The following is a 13,910-nucleotide window of genomic DNA, read 5'->3' as shown; positions in this document are numbered from 1 at the left end:
CGAAGACACATTGGTTTTCGCACTCTAACTTTAGTTTAAGTGAATGGATCTCTATGATATTTTACTATAAGGTTTGATACCACAAAAGGAAGGTTGAGATTGATTTTGGGGGTTATGGTACCAACAGTTGAGGAATAAGGGGCCAAAAAGGGGCCAAAAATAAGCATTTTTGTAACTTCCAGACATAAATTGTGTGTTAGTGTATGGATCTCTCTGACATTGTACCACAAGGTTCCATATCACAAAGGGAATGCTGGGATTGATTTTGGGGGTAATTGCCTCAAAATTTTAGGAATTAGGGGCCAAAAAAGGGGCAAAAAACAAGCATTTTTCTAGTTTTATGACAATAACTTGTGTGGTAGTGTATGGATCTTTCTGAAATTGTACTACAAGGTTCCATATCACAAAGGGAAAGCTGGAATTGAGTTTGGGGGTAATTGCCCAAAACTTTAAGGAATAAGGGGCCAAAAAAGGGTAAAAAATAAGCAATTTTCTAGTTTCCAGACAATAACTTTGTGTTCAAGTGTATGGATCTCTCTGAAATTGTAATGCAAGGTATCTTACCTTAAAGGTAAGGGTGGGATTGATTTTGGGGGTAATTGCCTCAAAATTTAAGGAATTAGGGGCAAAAAAGAGGCAAAAAACAAGCATTTTTATAGTTTCAGGACAATAACTTGTGCGTAAGTGTATGGATCTTTATGAAATTGTACCATAAGGTTCCATTTCACAAAGGGAAAGCTGGAATTGAGTTTGGGGGTAATTGCCCAAAATGTTTAGGAATAAGAGGCCAAAAAGGGGCCAAAAATAAGCATTTTTATACGCCCGTTTACGGGACGTATTATGGTATACTGTTGTCCGTCCGTCCGTCTGTCCGTCTGTCGTCAACATGTCGGACATTAAATCAAAAACGCTTTAACCAATTTGCATAAAACTTTGGTGAATTGTTTATATCTATTGACGTGAGCTCCCTTTCGTTTTTTATAAATTTTAGATTTTACGTTTCTGAGTAATGGGGTTTTATTCATTAAAAAAAGGGGGATTTTCCAGTTTTCGGACAATAACTCAAGAATGCCTTCACCAATTTGCAAGAAATTTTGGTTAATTGTTTATATCTATTGACATGAGCTCCCTTTTGATTTTCATAACTTTTAGATTTTACGTTTCCAAGTTACAGGGTTTTATTCATAAAAAAAAGGGGGATTTTCCAGTTTTCGGACAATAACTCAAAAATGCTTTCAGCAGTTCTCATGAAACTTTGATGAATTGTTGATATCTATTGATGTAAGCTTCCTTTAGAATTTTATAAATTTTAGATTTTACATTTCCGAGTTATGGGGTTTTATTCATTAAAAAAGGGGGGATTTTCCAGTTTTCAGACAATAACTCAAGAATGCTTTCACCACCTTGCAAGAAATTTTGGTTAATTGTTTATATCTATTGACATGAGCTCCCTTTTGATTTTTATAAATTTTAGATTTTACGTTTCCAAGTTACGGGGTTTTATTCATAAAAAAAAGGGGGATTTTCCAGTTTTCGAACAATAACTCAAAAATGCTTTCAGCAATTCTTATGAAACTTTGGTGAATTGATTATATCTATTGATGCAAGCTCCCTTTAGAATTTTATAAATTTTATTTGTTTATAGTCTGACAACAGATTTACTAAGTATTGCGCAACAGCATAGTGTATTGCACAACAGCAAGAAATCTTTAATTGAATATAAAATTCAATTCATATAACCAATTTCAAGTTCTTTGACTACATTTATTCAGAAACCTATAATATGTCAAATATTTAATTACAATCCAAATTCAGACCTGTATCAAGCTTGAATATTGTGTCCATTTTTGCCCCAACTGTTCAGGGTTGGACCTCTGCGGGCGTATCCAGCTGTGCTCAGCGAAGCAGTTTATTCTAGTTTCCAGACAATAACTTGTGTTCAAGTGTATGGATCTCTCTGAAATTGTACTGCAAGGTACCATACCACAAAGGGAAGGCTGTGATTGAAGTTGGTGGTAATTGCCTCAAAATTATAGGAATTAGGGGCCAAAAAGGGGCAAAAAACAAGCATTTTTCTAGTTTTCGGACAATAACTTGTGTGTAAGTGTATGGATCTTTATGAAATTGTACCACAAGGTTCCATATCACAAAGGGAAAGCTGGGTTTGAGTTTGGGGGTAATTGCCCTAAATGTTTAGGAATTTGAGGCCAAAAAGGGGCCAAAAAACAAGCATTTTTCTAGTTTCCAGACAATTACTTGTGTTCAAGTGTATGAATCTCTCTGAAATTGTACTGCAAGGTAACATACCACAAAGGGAAGGCTGGGATTGAGTTTGGGGGTGATGAATCATAAGGGGGTTCAAAAAATTTGGGTGGGGATTTTTTTCCCTTTATTTTTCTTTAAAATTTTCCATTTAAAATTGGTTATTTCTGATTTATATATAAAAGCAAATAATAATGATATGGTTTGAATAGGTAAATTAAAAAAATTTAAGTTCTTAGACCACATTCATTCTGTGTCAGAAACCTATGCTGTGTCAAATATTTAATCACAATCCAAATTCAGTGCTGTATCAAGCTTGAATGTTGTGTCCATACTTGCCCCAACTGTTCAGGGTTCGACCTCTGCGGTCGTATCAAGCTGCACCCAGAGGAGCATTTTATTTGTCATGCTTGAAGATATTGACTTGATATTTTCTTTTTGTTTACACCATGACAAGTTATAGGACAAGTTAGCATTTTTTCCAGTATAATGAATTTTTACCCGGTAGGGGACTATGTATTGCCATGCAATACTCTCAGATAATGCTTGTTATATTAGCAACATGTTTTCCCATTTTGTAGCATTCAATTGCTCCTTACATAAAGATATAATATGTTTTCCCTGCTATACCACTAAAGCACTGTGTAAATGGACTGACCCATATGGCAATCATATCACTTTTGAAAATTTTGTTTTCTGTGTCATTGAAAAACGATTAAATCTTTGATATTGTTAGCCTTTCATTAAAAGCAATATGTTTAATTATAATCAATCTGGACTACAAAATCACAAAATTATACAACCGCAAAAATAAAATTTTTTGCGGTCGTATAATGTTATGACTTTGTCGGCGTCTGGTGAAGACATTTAGTTTCCAGAATATAACTTGAGAATATGTGTATGGATCTCTATGAAATTGTACCACAAGGTTCCATGCCACAAAACGAAGTTTGGGGTTATTGTCCTAACTGTTTAGGAATCAGGGGCCAAAAACAAGCATTTTTCTTGTTGCAGGGCAATAACTTGTGTATAAGTGTATGGATCTCTATGAAATTGTACCACAAGGTTCCATACCTCAAAAGGGAGGTTGGAATTGATTTTGGGGTTTATGGCCCAAACCGTTTAGGAATTGGGGGGCCAAAAAACTAGGATGTTCATGTTTCCGGACAATAACTTGAGTAATAGTCTATGGATCTCTATGAAGTTGTACCACAAGGTTCCATACCATAAAAGGTAGGTTTGGATTGATTTGGGGTTATGGCCGAAACGTTTCGGAAGAAAGGGGCCAAAAAACAATACTTCTCTTACACTTTGTATAAATTGCTTATTTCTTGACCAATTTCAATGGGGTTTTAATTCAAAGTCTTGAATTCTTTGGGTTTTTTAATATGCTGAATCTAACAGTGTTATTTAGATTTTTGATTTTGGGCTCGGTTTTCAAACTGGTCTACATTAAGGTCCAAAGGGTCCAAAATTAAACTTAATTTGACGTTAACAAAAATTGAAGTCATGGGTTCTTTGATATGCTGAATCTAAACATGTATTTAGATTTTTGATTTTGGTCCCAGTTTTCATGTTGGTCCAAATCGGGGTCCAAAATAAAACTTGTTTGATTTCATCAAAAATTAAATATATGGGGTTCTTTGAAATGCTGAATCTAACTGTGTATTTAGATTTTGGATTTTGGGCCCCGTTATCACATTGGACTACATTGAGGTCTAAAGGGTCCAAAATTAATCTTTTTTTGTTTGATCTCATTAAAAATTGAATTCTTAGGGTTCTTTGATATGCTGAATCTAACCATTTATTTAGATTTTGGATATTGGACCATAATAGGTAAATGTCCAGTTTCAAATTTTTCAGTTCTTTGACCACATTCATTCTGTGTCAGAAACCTATGCTATGTCAAATATTTAATCACAATCCAAATTCAGAGCTGTATTGCACAATTAATAGAAATTGTTAATATATTCATAGATAAAAATAGATATAGCATAAAATTCTAATTTTAGAAATTATGTATAAATATGGTTTGAATATACTGTTCATTATTATATATTTTGAAAAATAATAAAAGGTAAGTTCTATTGATTTTTGAAAGACAATGTATTCCCATTCAGAAAAAATGATAGGATGGCCAACTGCATTGCTCAACTGGCCGCCAGTTGAGCAAACAGTTGAGGGCCAGTTGAGGGCTAGCTGGCCGTCAGTTAAGCAAATAATTGAGGGCCAGTTGAGAGCTACCTGGATTTTTGCCATGCAAATTAGGTAGCCCTCAACTATCAATTGCTCAACTTTATGCAAATTAGTTGAGCAAGCTTGAGCAAAATATCATAGTTGAGGGCTAGCTATATAGTTGCCCAACAGTTGAGCAATTAGAGTTGAGGGCTACCTGGCCAACAATTGAGGACCAAGTCATTAAAAGTTGAGGGCTAGGTGGCCAATAGTTGAGGGCCAGGTCATTAAAAGTTGAGGGCTAGGTGGCCAATAGTTGAGGGCCAGGTCTTTAAAAGTTGAGCATAAGCTGGTCATTGCAAACTGATGAAATTGTAGAAAAAATAAATTTGAATTGTGTATTTTATATAGCCAAAATACTGCTGAAAGATCTAAACTCACAACAGACTACATGACAGCTTTATCCTTGCTTTTTAAATGTTACTAGATCAAGTTAATCCTGCAGCCATATTACTTTTTATGCAAGAAGAAGTAAGATATATATTGAAACAATGTTTAATGTTGAAAAATCCTTAATTGTCCTTTTCTTTCTTTTGTAATATCTTCCTTCCACTGTACATTTTTTCATTAATTGCACATGTGACATCTGTGGACAACATCTTGAAATGGATAAGACCAAAGTCTGAAAGTAAAAAGAAATTAAACCTATATATATGTTGTGTACAAGTTATCATTTTGTACAAATTATAATTTGTACAAAAAAATTGTACAAGTTATAATTTGTATTTTGACTATGTACAAATTGTAATTTGTACAAAAAGTGCTTGTACAAATTACAATTTGTACAAAATTTGACTTAAATTCACTTATAACTTGTACAATAATTTACTTTATGGATCTTGTTATAAAAAAAAGCATTGATACACACCAAAGAAGTTGTATTCCATGACCACACAATAAACCTTATTTACAAAATACAAAAAATAGTTCTGTATCATTTGTTTGAGCATGTGAGTTAATTATGGCATCAGGAATTGCACAACATCATTTGCTTTTTACATTTACATTTGCTCCCCCTTTGCATTTACATGAAAGAAAACCCTAACCACCAGTTTTTGAAAGTTTTTTATCTGCTTCACGTAGCGAAGGTCGAAGCTCAGAAACCGTTGCTGCGAATAAAGATGTGTCTTTAACAGCTTCAATTTGATTTCTCGACAAATATCCTGTTCAAATACCTACAGCAGTTCCAGTGCGGTACCCAAATTCTCCAGATTCAATGGTTACACATCAGATATTTCGAGGATCAGTTGGGATACGATCATACTGAAGAATTGGTTTAATGATTTTATACCCCACAGCAAGTTCTGATAATTTCTGTTTCGTTTTCATGGTTAGATATTCGGTTTGGATCTGTTGACCAGACAGCGCACGGTTCCTGGCACGTATGATTGGTGTTTCAATGTCAGTGTCATCCTAATTGTCATGGGGGCCAATTTCTATGATACTATCAGAATTGTCACTGGGGCCAGTTTCTAGGTATACTATCAGAATTGTCACTGGGGCCAATCTTTATGATACTATCAGAATTGTCACTGAGGCCAATTTTTATTATTCTATCAGAATTGTCACTGAGGCCAATTTCTATTATACTATCAGAATTGTCACTGATGCCAATTTCCCTGATACTATCAGAATTGCGACTGAGGCCAATTTTTATTATTCTACCAGAATTGTCACTGGGGCCAATTTCTATTATACTATCAGAATTCTTACTGGGGCTAATTTCTATTATACTATCAGAATTGTCACTGAGGCCATTTTTTATTATTCTATCAGAATTGTCACAGTGCCCAATTTCTATTGTGCTATCAGAATTAACTGACATGCATGTATCAATTACATTTGTTGTCTCTGAGTATTTTTGTATTTTGTAAATAAGGTTTATTATGTTCTGTAAATATGTTGTGTGTATCAATGCTTTTTTTATAACAAAATCCATACTATAAATTGTTGTACAAGTTATAAGTGAATTTTAGTCGAATTTTGTACAAATTGTAATTTGTACAGGCACTTTTTGTACAAATTACAATTTGTACAAAGTCAAAATACAAATTATAATTTGTACAATTTTTTTGTACAAATTATAATTTGTACAAAATGATAACTTGTACACAACATATATATAATTATGATAACTATAAATGTGACAAAACACTGTTTGTAAAATTAATAAGATGACATAATCATATATCATATTTTTTAAATGTTATTTAACAAACATTGGCATCAAAAGTCTGTTCTGTATTGCCTACCTTTATAAACCAATTATACAAATCAATTAAACTAAACAAATGTGGATAAATACAAGATAAGAATGTGTCTGAAACTTTGCTTCACTATTTGAGAAAAAAAATGTTATGAAACTGTTCTTCCCCACTATTTTAATCTGTTGACTGTCAGAGTGCCTCAATAAAGCAAAGTATTGTAAAAAACATTTCTAAATGCTGTCTTCATCATTGATCACTCTATTATCTATAGTTTAAACTAGAGGCTAGTAAAATTGCTCCAGCCATGTCTAAGCAAAATTGTTTTAAATTATAGTTAAAGGCCTTAATAAAATTTCTATTACCGGTACCCTATTAACTGTATTAAGTGTACATGCTCATTTAACCCTAAAACAATTTTCTTTCCTAAAAAATTTCTACCCCCACCCCCCTTGATAAACCAAAATGGCAACAATCAGTACAAAGGGGGGTATTCAAAGTGCACATTGCAAATATATTCAAAACAGAAAGTGTTGTTCAACCAGAAAAAAAGATATATATATATTTATCTGTCATTTGTGGATAGATGTCTTATTGGCAGTCATACCCCAGAGCTCTAGTTTTATACCAAATTCATTATATTAGAAGATTCTTATTTTGTTAGTAATACTTTCTAAAACAAATTGTCTTAATAATAAAAAAAATATGTCTCCTGTCTTACACATTTTGATAATATATAAATTAATGCATAAACAAGTCTAAATTGAAAACAACGTTCAAACCTATGATTGTGTTGGATAAAAACTGCAATTTTTATACGTGTGCATGCAAAACAAATTTCTTGTTAGAGGGGTCTAAATACAGCACAAACAACATTTTCTAAAAGACCAAAAAAGTGAAAAAGTATATTTTAACAAAACGCATTTGACTAACAGGTCGAACAACAAATGTTCTTAAACCCTGCTGACTGCCATTGGCGATTGCCAAATAAACGGATCACCGATGTAATAAATGGATCTTAATTATAAATTCAATACTAAACAGAAAACAATAAACCTGCGGAAAAAAGATGATATACCGCAAACAAAATGTGCAAAGGTTTTTGTACACCATATCCGGATTTCGACAATGTCTCTACAGTGATGTTAGGAATCGAAACGGTATTTGGAAAGCCATACAATTTACCTCAATTTAGGATAGACTCTTGAATTTTGAGGAGTCAAAATAGGATGAATGGATCATACAAACCCGAAGGCAAATATAATACAAGCCCAAACAAAAAAATATAAACAAGTCTAAATTGAAAACAACGTTCAAACTTATGATTGTGTTGGATAAAAACCGCAATTTTTAAGCAGTTAAGCTGCTTTATGCGAGCACCCTAGATTTGTGTTCTACCCAATAAATGCTGAAATATGTGCCATTGTTATTATCTGGCTGGCTATTATGTTATTTATAACTAATTGAACACTTTTTTCATACTTTTAATTCTGGAATACAAAAAATATGACCAGAAAAACCTTAAATGATCGTCGAACCACCCAAAAGTTTTGAAGTTGCACATAGGAAGTAGTGCTCAATAGAAATCCTTATGTAGTTTATTATCCCCTGTGCTTTTGGCCAAGATGTCAAAGAACAATTGCATGAATTATTTCATCGCCGAAAATCTCTAATTACAAGTCGTTTACAGTTGCCAAATGGCACAAAGCGCAGGAATATTGTATAACGGCTGTGACTAATATGACACGGAGTTGAAGTCTCAGTTGGCGGTAATTTTAACTAAGTCGACAAAACGTAAATCAAGGACGTTTTAAATTTGGTGATTTCTGATAATAATCATTTTGTTCAACCGCTAGCTTTATACCGAAAATCGCCAACATGTTATGTGTAAATCCGAGTAAATCGTATCTGACTGACAAAAACAACATTGAAAAACAATGGATGCCATAAACCGGAAATGAAGACAATTATAATACCGGATCTAATTCCGGGGGCGGATAAGGGTAATTCCGGGTTTGCCGATCAAATACAATAAAAATATAATAATTCCAGGCATGAGACAAAATACATCTATCATGATGAAATATAAACTCTAGAATTGAAAACCAAAGATATATTGAAAAGAAAGAAAAAGCAGGAAATATTTTATACAGAAACTCAAAATTACTTTTAGTTCACAAATTTTCATGTCAAAAACCAATAAAATGTGACAGTATTTTCCTTATCATTAATAAATATTGATATTACATGTAGATGTTTTTATTGTTTAAACATATTACTACAATTCCATGAGGTAATTTCTTCTCAATTTTGAAGGGCCTATAAAAATCTGGAAGTTTCTTACTTTATTTTCACAGAGGAACTAGCTAATATAATATATAGTGCAACTAGATATGATACACTTAAACAGTTTTGAATTTGAACTCACTGTTTAATATAATGGTATAATTAGTAATAAATAATCAATTGTTGAGACAACACACCCACCCACAGTGATACCCTCAGCCTCCCTCAGCCTTCCTAATACAAAAAAAAAGATTATTTGAATTCATAAATTAATATACAAGACAATTACATTTATTATTAAACATGTTAAACGACAGTGACACTGACAATGAAACAAGCTAACTTAACACCAAAAGCACATTAAAGTATCTTACTGAGTTATGAACTATTTCAAGTAAAAGCAGGACCTGGAATTTAGGTTGTGGACCTTTCAGTTTGGAGTGTCAAAGGTCCTGGACTGTCCAGTACCAAATGTTAATTTTAACCCCTGCATTCACAGTAAAGCGATTTTGACGTGTATTGCAATTCCAAGTAGAATTTACTTTTGGACATTAAACGTTTCGAATGCGTATTAAACTAATTCAAATCAGTTAATAATGTGAATCGAATTCGAATTATGTGTGAACGCAGCATTGATATATCTAAGAAATGAAGAATATTAAAAAAAGATGGACAAAATATTTGTATTAAATTGTTGCAATTTTTGTCTTGCCTTGACAGAGTCAAAAAGTGAGACATATATATATATATATAGGCATGCTGTTTTGGCGGAATCAACAATGTATTAGTTTGTGATTTTGTGATAAGGTCTGGTTTCTGGTAGGTCAATGACATTTTGTAAGTAGTTGTGTTAGCATAGGCACATCTCATTACCATAGAGAATATTTGGCCCCACCCCCTTAGTCATGGTCTATTGACTTTGAAACTTTGCATAGTTTACATGTATATGTTTGTGATTAGGTCAGTTTAGGGGGAACCACTAGTGGTAGGTCAATGATATTTGGTGTGCAGTTGTATAAACTTTTTCATTTCTAATTTCCATTGAGATTATTTGGCCCCGCCCCCTCAATCATGCTCTTTTTACTTGGAAACTTATGTTACTTTGAAATTTCATTTATTAGTTTTCGATTAGGTTAGTATTAGGGAAACCAATAGTGGTAGGTCAATGATAATTGGCATGTAGGTGTAGAAGCATTAGTACGTCTCATTTCCATAGAGGATATTTGGTCCTCACCCCTCAGTCATATGCATGATCTATTGACTTTGAAACTTTTACTTAGTTTACATAAATGAGTTTGTGATTATTATGATTATGTCAGTTTAAAATTACCAGTAATCTTAAGTCAAAGCTATTTGGTATGCGAACATATTGGTATTCAAAAGTTTCATTTCCATGGATATTATATAACCCCACCCCCTCATTATGGTTCATTGACTTAGAAATTGAATTTGTGTTAAGGTTTGTTTAAAGGGAACGACTTATGAAAAGTCAATGGTATTTGGTTTGCAGTTGAACAAGCATTGGCACCTTTCATTTCCATAGAGATTGTTTAGCCTTGTACCTTCAGTCATGGTTCATTGACTTTGAATATCACTTACATGTTAAAGTATTACTATTTTAAGTGTAACATTTGCATTATCAAAATAACAAAAAGGCAAAATATTACGTTGTGTATATAGCTTATTATAGATTAGACATGTGTAATTATTATAAAAATAAGGAGATGTGGTATGATTGCCAATGAGACAACTATCCACCAAAATTCAAATGAAGTGGATGTAAGCAATTACAGGCAACCGTACAGCCTTCAAAAATATATGTTGCCTCATTGCTAGGCCATTATAACAACATCAGCATTTCTTGTAATACTAGTATACAAGAAAATTACACCATTTCAGATAGTTTCAGGTATGATTTGATAATTGTGCATAGTGGCACCAGCTGATCCAACTAAAAGCGCTAATATGGCATATTCAAACTCTAGTACATAGTGGAATTAAACCATACACCACTGTTGGACACCATAATTGAAATTATTATTCTGAAAAGAATATTCCTCCATGCAGCCTGCAACAATTAGCAAAACCTATACTGCATAGTAAGATATAAACGACCACGAAATGACAAATGTAAAACAATAAAACTAAAGCAGCCTGATTTATGTACAAAACAATTATAAAAAATAAATATGATATACAGCAACAATCAACAATCACCAAATTACTGGGTCCTCACTATGGACAGGTACATACAGAATGTGGCGGGTTAAACATGTTAGCTGGCACAAAACTCTCCCCTAACATGGGACAGTGTATGTGCATAATCTCAGACATTAAATCTTTAAAAAATAAATTGGAAATAACTTTTGAAAGTGGTTGGATTGGATAGCAGAAACATTACGGTACAAACATTTTTTGATACTTGAGAAATAGCTGAGATATATAGATTCTACCACTGCATCGAGTGTGATACGATATTTATCCACTCAAGACAGTTAAATTTTCAAATTTAAAACGTGAGGCTTGCCGAGCGTTTTAAATATTTAAAATTTAACTGTCGAGAGTGGATAAATATCGTATTACTTGAGATTTGGTGGTGGAATCTGTTTCTCTAATGATTTTCAAACAATATGCAGGCAAACTTATTCTGTCTTTTCGAATGATCTGTAAAAAGATGTGTTCTTTCTTTGTGACGTCATCAGGCATGGTCGCCTTTTTTCATGCCGTCACAATAGGAAATTCAGAGGAAAGCAAGTAAATTCAACGTCATAATCGGATTTTAACCAATGAAGAACTGAGATCAAACGAACCACACGTTGATTAAATTTTTTGTATACAATGGGTGCAGAAAGGGATAAATTAACGAAGAATTAGAGAAAAATATTTTCATCCATTCTTCTTCTATATTCATTTTAACTTCTGCCAAGTTTACCTTTGATTTTTTTAATTAACTGCCTATAGCGCCTTTGGTGCTTTGATTATATGTGTGCATGCAAAACAATTTTCTTGTTAGAGGGGTCTAAATACAGCACAAACAACATTTTCTAAAAGACCAAAAAAGTGAAAAAGTATATTTTAACAAAACGAATTTGACTTATTAATGCATAAATATATTGTCTAATTTTTTTCTTCACTCTAAAAAGTTAAGAAGACACTTTAAATATCACTATTTTGAACTAAAAGAGCATATATGCACTTATTCAAAATGGTGGAAATTCTAATCCAATGTACTTACCAAAAGATTTTATCCATAAATATGTGTAAACATCAATCTTCCTAAATCCAAGAGTCATGTCATCAGAAGACTACATCTGCACTAATCAATATCAATACAGTTATTTGTAACTTTTTGATCTACATCCATTGTAAAATCCATATTCTGTTCATGATAGCTAGACGAAGACATCTTTGCTTGCCATGTGCATGCTCATGCCCAGTTCAAATTTTAAATTTGTTTGAGGTTGTTTAGGGTATTGTGACAGTGTTATCCCTTTGAAATATGCCCCTAATAATAACTGTTAATTACCTAAATCTTGTTTATTTGATATATATTATAATAAAAAAATATTGTTTGTTTTTTATCTTTATCTTTATGTTATGAGTTATAGTTATTACAGAAAAATGTATAAAAACATGTGCTTCCCTAATTTGGCCTCAAACTCTGTGTACATTTATAATGATACTTCCTGTCTTCTTGCACTACACAGAGATAAATGGAAAACAGATGGCACATAAAATTTATATCACTGGCTCATATTTCTAATTGCTCAACTTTTGCTCAACTACATGAAAACCAAATATCAATTGCTCAACTTTTCCTCAACTATAAAAAAATCAAAGTCTGAATGCTCAACTTTTCCTCAACTACAAAAAAATCAAAGTCTGAATGCTCAACTATTGCTGAACTACAAAAAAATCAAAGTCTGAATGCTCAACTTTGCTCAACTACATGAAAACCAAAGATCAATTGCTCAACTTTTCCTCAACTTAATGGTCAGCTTCAGTTGAGGGCCAGTTGAGCGACATCTATCCAACATACAGTGCTTGGCCAGGTTTGAGTTGAGCTAAATTGCTCAACACCTAGCCCTCAACTATTTTGCTTAAAACAGCTAGCCCTCAACTGTCCGCCACATGGCCCTCAACTGGCCCTCAACTTTTTTTTCTGTAGGGGTTTATAATGAATAATAATTTGGAAATTATTTTTTTCATATTTTTTGTAAATTTTTTCAAGAACTTAGTTGTAGGTTTGTTTGTTATTCTGTATAAATTAATGTTCAGAATGCTATATATATATATATATATATATTTTTTTTTTTAATGAAGCGAACCCCTAAAAACCTAGCTTATATTGTCCATTAATAAATAAATAAATTAAATTCTTAGTGAACTTGGATATGCTGAATCTAACTGTGTATTTAGATTTTGGATATTGGACCGCAATAGGTAAAAGTACAATTTAATTTTTTTTTAACTCTTTGACCACTTTCATTCTGTGTCAGAAACATATGCTCTGTCCAATATTTCAAGCTTGAATGTAGTGTCCATACTTGCCCCAACTGTTCAGGGTTGGACCTCTGCAGTCGTATCAAGCTGTGCCAAGCAGAGCATTTTATTCTTGATTGTAGTACTGTATAGTTCATGCCCCTTCCTGTCAATTTGAATTTTTCAGTAAAACAACTGTGTATTATACATGCCTTAATCCAGTACACATTTTCTGTGACATGTCTATAGATTATGTAGATTCTTTTTTTTCAGCTATGTATTAGACATTGACTTTATTTGTAACTGTGAACATACATGTATTAAAATTTACTCACACATTAACCTGTTTTAGTTTCAGACATGATATGATTGATATTTCAAAATATTGTGAAGATATAATATTATTTATATGTTGTGTTTTAAACTAGATAATACTTTGAA

General features: G+C 32.6%; 1 protein-coding gene across 1 annotated transcript in view; it reads left to right on the top strand.

Moving 5' to 3' along the window:
• The window catches only part of LOC127727935 (PAN2-PAN3 deadenylation complex catalytic subunit PAN2-like), a 399,078-nt gene that overhangs the window by 82,559 nt on the left and 302,609 nt on the right, over positions 1-13,910 (top strand). The gene's annotated exons all lie outside the window — the stretch shown is intronic.

The sequence above is a fragment of the Mytilus californianus genome, unplaced genomic scaffold (assembly GCF_021869535.1).
Source record: "Mytilus californianus isolate M0D057914Y unplaced genomic scaffold, xbMytCali1.0.p SCAF_2, whole genome shotgun sequence".
Lineage (NCBI taxonomy): Eukaryota > Metazoa > Mollusca > Bivalvia > Mytilida > Mytilidae > Mytilus > Mytilus californianus.
The sequence above is the reverse complement of the archived record's forward strand: the minus strand, read 5'-3'. Positions and strand labels throughout refer to the sequence as shown.